At 35.2% G+C, this 11,001-nt stretch overlaps 1 pseudogene; it reads left to right on the top strand.

The window, feature by feature from the left end:
• The first annotated feature begins 2,284 nt into the window (after nucleotides 1-2,284).
• LOC149554542 (NEDD8-specific protease 1-like) lies at nucleotides 2,285-10,735 on the top strand (annotated as a pseudogene).
• The last annotated feature ends 266 nt before the right edge of the window (nucleotides 10,736-11,001 follow it).

Here is an 11,001-nt window from a genome sequence, read left to right as displayed (position 1 = left end):
TTCTTTAGAGGGCTCAAAAACCCTCAGGTGTAACACCTATAGCTATTCTACCACATTTTCTTCGTGCAGGAATTTTTGCATTTTCATTGAAACTCTAGTGCAAACTACCTCACAATCAGTGATCTGACTATATGCTCAGCCCAAACCATGGTCCTAGTGCAAACTACCTTACAATTGACAATCTGTCCACATACTCAAGAACTCTAGCTCTGATACCACTTGATGCAAGGTGCTCCCCTTAATACCATAAACTCATAATAGAAACATAGAAACAAGAGAAAATGTGAGAACAAAATATGGACTTCTTATTTGCACCACAAATGCAAAATTATATAATTCATAAGTACAATATGCTAACCCACATGGGCACCTTCATTACAACAATCTACAAGGCAAGCTACCAAATTTCTCCCAGATTTTTCCTAGAGAATGTTAGGGTCTTTCTTAAATAAGTAGTTTTATGCCACCTAGGAAGGTTCTAGATGCTCAAACTTAATACCTAGGGTTGACAAACCCTAACAATACACATAGAGTCGGCCAAATACATCTTTGACAAATTATTTTATAAATTTTGGTAGCCCAACTTTTGAAGGCCATAATTCATGAATGTTCCTCTAATTGGCTATTATAACTACTTTTTGAAAACACCAGCTCGTGATCTATAAGCTCAAAACCATGCTAGTGCCCTCTCATCGATTTTTTGGACCTCATCCAAGCACTCTAATGCCTCCAATGGTGAGCCTAAAGATTTTTCAACAAATTTTTGCATCAAAAATCCATAATAACTTCTATAATACTAATGCTTGAGAAATGAGAATTTTATGGTAGGCTTACAACTCTAAAATGAACCTTCTTCTAAAAAATGAGAACATTTTGAGCTCATATGATAAACTTACTAAAAATAGCAAGTTCCCATAAATAGTAACCACCCTGTCTACTAGTCCTTATTAAAATAGAAAAGACTAAAATACAATTTTTTTGGGTGATGCAAGATTTCTCTTATACCCAGGATCCTCCTACATCACCAGGTCCATTTCATTTGCAAAAAATATTTTTCTACTAGTGTTTCCAATCTGTAATTCTGAGTAGCCCACTTTAACCGCTCGGCAAATGTGTCATGTTATGCATCATGAGAACTAATCATATAATTATGGTGTCCTCGTGATATTGGACTAATGCCCCAGTTTTTGTGCCCCCAAGTGTCAGTTTACCCTATTTTCAAAGCCAAATCTGAAATGTGTTTTATGGTTTTTTAACATATTTTCTTGCAAGTAGTTCTGAAAGAGCAACTTTGACAGTCAATATCTTTTGATTGAGAATTCATCATGAGACAAGATTTGATAGGGTAAGAGTATGTGGAACAAAGAATTAGTAGGTTTGATTTTAGAACCTAGTTATCTATTTTGGTCAATTTTTAGAGCTAGCCAACATGCCCTATTGGTAGAATATCACAATTTTTCGATAAGAAGTGAAATGAGTTTTGATGATCAATTAGTGCTCAAAATTAATCCCAATCAGTATCAGATATTTAGTAGATCAATTTGACAATTTAGTTGTTTGAAAATGAAAAAAAAAATAGATGGACCCACATTGGGGCCCAACTAATCCCGTCAAATTGATATGATGTTTGGAGATAAGGGTAATTTGATATGAGAGCATCATTGCAAGTCAAATTGGTGAGCAGGGTCTACTCATGATAAATCATGAAGAGTTTAAATATGTTAGAGATGTTCCAATGTCTATGATAAAATTGAATATTGTTCGTTCATTGATTCAAGTGCCATTTTTTAATTGAAGTGTGGTACAAAAGGGATTTATAAGTATAAGATAGAAGAACATAAAATATTGGATTACTCTGATAGATTGATTAAGGGAATAATAACTTGCATTATAAGAGGGAAAGTATAGTATTTAAAAGGAGTTATGAATCAAGAGGAGTTTCCATGTAAAGGGGAATAATCTAGAGTTAAGTGATTAGTTGATTGCTATAGTTCATACACTAAAAGGTCAATATCATTCAAGGATTAGGACAGAACTTCAATATCCATGGGCATTGGCAATCTTTATGTTGAAGAAGATATTTGAGAAGTTTATCAAGGAGTGTATATATCAAGGTTTCATCAAGGGTTTAGTAGTATTGGATGGTCCCATATTTCCTTCCATATGTTTGATAGTAATTGACATCCTAATGGGAAAAGTCATCTTCAATACAAATTAAGGTCATAATACTAATGGTGTATAATAAGAACAGCAATACAATGGGATTTTTGAAGATTTTTATTCAATGGGAGATAATGAAAATTTTTTGAGCTATGATGATGTTATATTAAGGAAATCTGATTTGAAGAAATCATCTTAATGATCGCATTATTGAGTTCTACTTTGGTTACCTATCTTCTTTCATCTCTCATGCAATCAACCTTGTGGCACCTTCAGTATCATTTTGGATTCTTAATACTCCTGGTGTTGATTCCATCAAACTATTTGTTGATCCATTAATGCTTCCAAAAAAGGAGTTGGTTCTTTTCTTTATCAATGATAATGAATATTTCAGCCTAGTCGAAGGTGGAGCACATTGGAGCTTGCTTGTATATGATAGAAAGAAGAACATGTTTGAGCATTATGACAATGCATCATTAAAGAAATCATATGCATTAAAATCATTTACAAATATTAAAGATCTCATGGGTCCTCCCTCAACTTCTACCACATTTGTTGAGCACTACACACCTCAGCAAATGAATAGCTATGATTGTGGTCATTATGTCCTTGCCATAGAAAAAGAGATATTCTTGTATAGAGGGGCCACTTTGTCTCTGTCATGCAGCCTTTGGTATCTAGTTGGAAGGCTCATAGTTAAAGAATCTTTAATGGAATTTCTATTGGCTCTTCAAACCCATAGACTATGTTTCTAATCATCAATAGTATACTCAAATTCTATCTATGCATTTTTTTTTGGAGCTTTCAAATCTAAGCATTAAACTCCACACACAATTAAAAATAACACCCATTTTGATTGGCTTTGTGGGATCCCTAGGTGGTGTTGTGATTATGAGTCTAGGACACCACTTTGAGAAATTATTCATCTACTATTGGTGATTCCTATAATTGCCAAATTTGGGTGATATTCTCCCTATTGTAGTAACATTATTATCTACATATAAGCAATCACATACTGAACTTGCAAGGACTAGGTTTTGATTTTGTACATCTAAAATCTACTATCTTTGGGTGTTGATCATGACTAGAGATTGGAAGGAGTTTGGGTTGTTTGTAGGCTGGTCCGTGGCTGATAAAATGTCACCTACATGTCTTCATCAGGGCTTGCCATTGAATGCCATCATTGGCATTGTCTCCATATTGTCATAGTTAGCTGACAAGGGAGCCATTTGGAGGAAGCCACCACATAAAATGAATAAATCCACCTAGCTAGATCCCACCAAAATCCAAGTGAAACAAAAAAAATTTGAAGGTTTATGTTGGATCGACAAGAACCATTGTAAAAAAAATTAGAGTGGTCATAGATAGTAAGTTTTTGTTTGAGGCCTTTAGTCCTACATTGGGTGGGTTAAGGTACTTTATATTCTTTAAATAAAAAAGCACTCACATCCTAAGTGTCTTTAAAGACAAAGGCTTTTGAAGCCTCAAGCTAGTGGGCAGGGGTCTCACAACTAGAGATAATAGTGTAAATTTTAAAATAAATATATGTATTAAAGTGCTGACATCATCTAATGACATAAATATCTATGAACCAATCATTAAAAGACACATGGTGATGGATTCCTATAGCAATGATGTAGCAAATTCAAGATAGATGCATTAGGATTGTGATACATGGCCACATCTAATGGTTGGCTCTTCCCTGCTTCATAGAGATGCAAGGAAGTTAAGCAAAGTGGGCAAGCACCTAGCCACCAAATGGAAATGGGCCCCAGTCCTTAATGACATGGTAGTCTAGTCAGCAAGGTGACATGGCAATCTGGAGGCGGTTTGGCAATGAATGAGGATCTACCATGTGGTGGTAATTGATGAGCCAATTAGAAGCTACCATGTGGTGTTTAGTGGATGGTGACTATGTAGAGGTCAACCAATAAGATGTTGCCATGTGGTAGCTCAGTCAAAGTAGGTTTGACTCAGATTCATAGGTAAAGGGAAAATAAAAATGTTTTAAAATATAATTTTTTTAATATTTTCTCAAAAAGGTCATGTACAAATATTTTTAAATCTAAAAGAGGTATATCATAGATTTTAAACTTTAGGAGATTTAAAAAAATTTAATGGCCAAGTGTAGACTAGAGACCTTCAACAAAGGTGCATTTTTAAAAATGACTTTCTAGGAGTTTTTGATAAGCAATTATAGGCATATTATATATTTTTGAAATCGAGAGAAGACAAAATTTCCATTTCTGGAGTTTATTTTTGCACAGGAACCCATTTATTCAAGTTACATGAGGTTTTCTCCCAAATTCATAATCTACAACTACATTTAGGCATTGAAGTGCAAATGTGTTTTCTAGCAGGGTAATGAACTTAATGTACACAAAAGATAGTAAAAATGTAGTTAAGGTCAAGTTTGGTTACTTCAAGTTAGTTAAATCTAGATTTTATCAACATTTCATGATGCGTTATAGATATTTGAGTAACATAAGGGTTTTCATCATTTAGGAAGAGATATTTTGGGTTGGTTACAAGATAATGATGAAAACTAAATCAGATTAAATGGGTAGAAAGATGAGAGATGTTCTACAATATCAAAGGATGGAGATTCAAGTGGACACATGTCATCTTTAGATCAGATATGGGATTCCATTCTTCCTCTATATCTTTCTCTTCCTCATCCATTGTAAGGGTTGGCAATTTAGACTATGAAACCACATGGTTGGTTCTAGTTTTGGAGAAAAATGAGTCACTACTGTGATACCATGTGTGTTCCAAGCTTGAGTGTTCTTAGATTTATGCAACTAGGGTTCTAGTTTTGATGTGTTCTCATCACTATGATATCACACTCTTTAGCATATTTTCTCTTGTATGAACTGCAATAATGAAGATAATATAGAAAGTTATGATCTCTTAGGTGTTTCTATGTTTTAATTTCATGCATCTAAATGTATAGTTTCAAAGAAATGAATACAAATGAGTAGAATTTCTTTAGTTTCATTTCGATTCTCATCTCCTATCTCTATAATATGTAGTCTTATGTGGTCTAAGGACAAATCATGAGACCCATTTGCATCCCCTTAAGGTTGTATGTCTGATGTATTTAGCTATTGGAATAAAGGGCCAAGTAAATGTTTGATGTGTTTGATAGGATTGTTGGTTATTTTGAGAAAGATACTTCATAAGAATGAAGTCTTTATGAACACCGATGTGTGATTCACAAAGTGATAAGATATATTTGATATCTTGGTGTATGAAATATGTCATTGATATCACAGATGTATATGTTTGATTCATGAAATTTCCCAATAGATAAGGCACTAATCAACTACAGGATCACTTGTTCTTACTACTGCATATTTATGCTCTTGCTGAAATCAACATCATTAATCGAATGTATTTCCCTTTAATGTTGAAGAACTAAAAAGGATGCCCTCACTTAGCTTATCAATTTCTTAGGTCATGTTATTAACTATTCCATGTCTGCGATCTGTGCATAAGTGTTAGAAGATTAAGGATTTTATCTACTTTGTCAAGATTAAAGTGTATGTTTTAGCATTGGTACCATATAAATGAATTTGAGGTACACTCACCTAGGTTTTGCAGAGCTTAAAGTAGTAAAAGGGTCTAACCTTACAATTAGCCTGGTGTCTAGAAGGGTATGTTGAAGATCCAAAGTAGCTACCCCTAGATGTATCTTGTTCTCATTGGGGTAATTTGGAACCATGTTGCTTCAAAGCACCAACAGAGCCAAATGATGCAAAAATGATTTCACTTTTTGATAGAATCATTGGTCCAAACCCTATGGTTAGACCAATAAATACACATGGTGTTATAAAGGTGTGATTATTTTTATAGGAATATCAAACTTTGGAATGTATGTAGGGTCCTCTCTAATGTTATTTTACTTTTGGTGAAGGTTGTCTACTAGGATGGTAAAAAGAGAGGGAGGTAACCATGGAGGAAGATGGTGATGAGAAACCAAAGAATATACTCTGGGTAGAAGCTTGAGACTAATGGGCATTCACATTAACAAAAATGAAAACTCTGCAACAATTTGTAGTTATGTTCCCTAGATGTTTCTACCATGAACATCTTGAGTTATTTTTGATACATTGAAGAAATCTATAAATGGATTTTAAGGTTTATCCAAAGCACCTTGGGGATGAAAAAATATTTTTACATATTTTTCGGTCACAATGGTAGGTTTTCCCATGTTTATAGTTTGGTTTCCTAGTAAGCAGTTCACCCCTATGAATAGCACTAGTAAAAGTGGTGAACGCAAACAATTTAAAGATGCTAGTAAAATTAGAAATTTTTTTGGTTTTTCATTACTACTTCCAAACGTAAATTTTATTTATTTCTCTACTTTATAAATTCATGCATCTAGTTAGGGAGTTTGGTTATTTCTTATGTGGTTGGCACTATTATTTACCTTCATTGAAAGAGAAGTTGTGTCGGTTAAGCCATTATAGGAAAATGGCTTGAAGAGTTGTAAAAATCAAATTTAAACTGATATTATTTTATAGTAGTTATACTTGATTGGTTATAGTGGATTTTGGAGAGTATTTGGGTATCCAACAAGATATTTTCCCCTTTCAAGTTTCTTTAGACCAAATCTTGTATCACTGTCATTGTTGAGAGTTCTTCTTTTCTTTTTATTATTTTTTTCTTGTGCTAAATCTATTTTTTTAATTTACTTTAATGATACATAAGTTTAGTTCTATCTTCCATTATTCTATAGCAATATATAGATTAGTGTAGTTTTAGAGCAGTATATGGATCAGTATCCAGAGTAGGTTCCAACTTCCGTTATTATATAGTCATCTAGATTTACTTAAAATACTTTTACTTCTACTTTAATTTGATGTCTAGAAATATTTGATTATGTTCCTTTCCAATTCTTGTTCCACTTTGCATGATTATTATTAAGTCTATTTAGAATTTCAAAATATCTTTAAGAAATGACAATAGATCAAATAACATTTTGATCATTTATGCTAATCAATGGGATCTAACTACTATGTGGCGATTCATTATCTAGGTCTCATTGTCTTTAGAATTAGAATGTTTCTTTCTTACTAGATGAAATTTTACCCTGAACATTATGATTATATTTCCTTTGTATAATATTATCTAGTGCTTTACTCTACATTTTTAACAGTCATTTAATTCCTTAAATTTTGGTGTCTTCATAGGATGAATTGTTGATCTTAGATTGGTTTGACAAGTAAATGTCAACACACTTAAGTTATTTACTTAGTTCTTGCCAAACTAGTAGTACATGTTGAGTACAACATGTATGTATATAGACCATGTCGAGTCATAATGAGTGTCAAGCCACTCATATCCTGAGTCACTCAAGTGTTGAGAAGATGGTATATGCTAAGTGACATAGGAACCAAGTAAATAGTGGATGCCAAGCAATATAGGTGGTGAGTCATAGCAGAAAGATTATTGTATGGTAAGCATCAGAAACCTTAGATGTTGAGTAAGATAGTTTTGACATATTTTTTTGTAAAGGTACAAACAAATATGTAAACCATTTTTGAGCTAATTTAATATTGAATTTTGATATTTTGCAGATAAGGATGAATCTCAAGTTGGATTCCCCATTCGATTACATGTAGCCAATTTGAAAATTGGAAGGATTAAGTGGCAAAATGGATGAATCTCAGTTGTAGATTCATACCTAACCCTAATTCACTAAGTCTTCTTAAGGAGAAAAAAACCCTAAACTATTCATGAGCGAGTATGTAAGGAATTGAAGGAGCAAAGAGAGAAGTTTGCAAGCACAAATAGAGCATTCATGGTGGCTTAGAAGTTATGAAGAGAAACTACATTACAAAATCAGTTAGAGCATAATAGGGGATAGAGAAAAGGATACAATAAAGAGACATTTGATCGAGAAGGATCAAGAAGACATTGTTTAGAGGTGATCTATTATTAAGCAATCAAGTGCTAACCATAGGATCAAAGCTAAGATATTCTAACAAGTGATTTTAGTCAAAATCTCTTAACAAAGTAGTCCTACTAGGATGTATGAAATCCTTTAATAGGGCACTTACTTAATTGTGAGTTAAAGTCCTTTAGCAAGGCACACTTCTAACAAGGTGTTGAAATCCTCTGACAAGGTGAGACCTAACAGTCTTTGTAAGCCTTTAACAAGGTAGACCTTTCATAGGGTAGATCATGTTTCATTGTCAAAATATTGTAACTATTGGGTGGTGTGACATGTTCCCCTGCCCATAGGTGGTTAATTATGTGGTGTTCCATGTTCACTAAAAGTCATGGCTTTTGGTGCAATGGCAAATGGGCCCTACAATTGGTATCAGAGCCTAGTTTTGGCCTGGTCATGGGTTCAAATCTCCCTAGTGCCTTCCCGACCTGCGTAAGCACCTAGTATGCATGTCGAGGGGGAGATTTTTGGGTGATATGACAAGCTCCCCTACCCACAAGTGGTTAATTATGTGGTGTTCCATGTTCACTAACAGTCATGGATTTTGGTGCGATAAATGGGCCCAAAAATTGGTATCATTGTTGGGTGATGCGACACGCTCCCCTGCCCACAGGTGGTTAATTATGTGGTGTTCCATGTTCACTAACAATCATGGCTTTTGGCGCAACAGTAAATGGGCCCTACAGTACCCTTCATTGGATACACTTTATTACTACAGTAATGAATATTTGTGGGTGTCATCCCCACCCCTATTTTACCTTCTCATTGGAGGGTTTCTAGGCAATCATATCTAATGTCATATGTGTATGATTTATTAAGTGTTTACATGATTTAGATGTATATGCTTTACATGTTATTTCAATTTATTCACTGAATGTATAAGATGGATGTATGGTGAAAAATTTTATGGGTCCAAGTTTAAACTACTAATTCACCCCCCCCCACCTTAAGAAGTTTATCTTTCCTACTGTAATTCCAAAAATTTGTATCAAAGCTTTGTTCTCTAAAAGAGACACTTTGCAGCTTTAAAGAAAGATCTTGTAATGGAAGTCTACAAGTCGGGAAAGATTATTGAGAATTAGGGAATTGAACTACAACTCATTCTACATCAACTAGATGAAGCAAGAGAAGAACTAAAGAAATATTTGAAGAGAAGGAAGGAAATTGCTATTGTGGAGAATGACACACAATACAAAGAGATAGACACTACTAAGCTATTTATAGATGGGGACTCCAATGAATTTGATGCAATAGTTGTAAATCTAATGGAAAAGAATAGAGCCCAAGCTGAGGATATCAAAAATCTCAAGTTAGAGCAAGAATCACAAGCTATACTGCTATGTGAGGTGACTAAAAAGAAGAAGAAAGCCATAGAAGACAAAGACGTGATTAAAGAAGACAAAAGAATTTTGGTTAACAAACTAAAAGAGAAATTATCAGAACTCACCAAGATTTCCAATATGCAATTGGATATTCTAAGTCAAATGTGAATACCACCTATGAATTGAATAGTAAGGATATTGAGATAACTACATTGAATTTGTAGAATGAACAACCTTAATCTTCTTTAGTTCATTAATGAAGAGGTCCATCCTAGTGGCTCTCTCATTTGGAATGGGCTCTTGCGATCCAAGATCCTGGCCTTTGGCAAAGCCAAATGGTCAGTGGGCAATCGGATTGATATCAATTTCTGGAGGGATGATTGGCTAAGCCTAGGCCCACTCAGGGAGAGTGAGACCTACAATCCCTAGGCTAATGCTTGTACCAAGAGAGTTGGCAACAAGGTTAGGGACTACAGAATCAATGATAGTTGGATAGACCTCATTGAGGTCTCTAAGGACGTGAGACTGCTTATGGACCAGCTAAGACTCATCCCTTGATCTAATAATAAGGGTGTTATTGTATGGGGGGACACTGCTAATGGCCTCTACATGGCAGCCTCTAGTTATGCATCTCTCCTTCTCCAGATCCAAGCCCCAATGTGGGAAAAAGCATGGCTTCATGGCCTTACTCTGAAGATTAACTTCTTTTTCTGGACTCTCTTGCAAGATCGCATTCCCATGCTTGACAATCTCACCAAACATGGCAACATGTTACCCAATAGATGCATCCTTTGCAAAAGGCATTGTGACAGTGTGGATCATCTATTTTTACATTGCCCCTTCACTGTTTCTATCTAGTCTCACTTCCTGTCCTTTTTCAAATTTTCCTCGTGCTTTCCCTTATACACCCTCGAGCTCTTCATTCAATGGCAATTTGGTTTGGAAGGAACCCACCCTAATTATTTATGGATTTGGGCTCTCCCCATCTCTATTGGGGGTGTGGAAGGAGAGGAATAACTGTATCTTTAGGGACAAAGAGGCAAATGAGCTGGTTGTTTTCCAAAAATGCTTCCATGCCCTTATGGAAAACCACACCATTTCCAAGGGCCCCTCCCCTCCCCCTCTCAAGATCAAGAATAACAGAGAGAATTATTGCTGGTCCTTCCCCCCTACTGGTTGGCTCAAGGCCAACTTTGATGGGGCTGCTAAAGACAACCCAGGCAGGGCTCGAGTGGAGGGAATTATCAAGAATGAACATGGAAAAGGCATTGTGGCTTTCGCTGCTCCCATTGGCTGACAACTAATCACTTTTTCGAGGGCCTAGCTACTCACCAAATTATCAAGTTGGCCAAAGATGTGGGAATCAAATGTCTCTGGTTAAAGGGAGACTCCAAAAACATTATCAACTGCCTTAAGGGGAAAACTAAACCAACCTAGACTACGGTGAATATTTTTGGGGAGAATATCGAAGACCTTCAAACCTTTAATAAAATTTACATGGCACACAAATTCTGTGAAGCCAACAAGGTGGCAGACGGACTAGTGAACTAGGGGATCAAAAAT

The sequence above is a fragment of the Cupressus sempervirens genome, chromosome 5 (genome assembly GCF_028749045.1).
Source record: "Cupressus sempervirens isolate cs-2001-9-10 chromosome 5, ASM2874904v1, whole genome shotgun sequence".
In the NCBI taxonomy this organism is placed as follows: Eukaryota; Viridiplantae; Streptophyta; class Pinopsida; order Cupressales; family Cupressaceae; genus Cupressus; species Cupressus sempervirens.
Note: the sequence above shows the minus strand (reverse complement) of the source record. Positions and strands in the feature narration are given on the sequence as shown.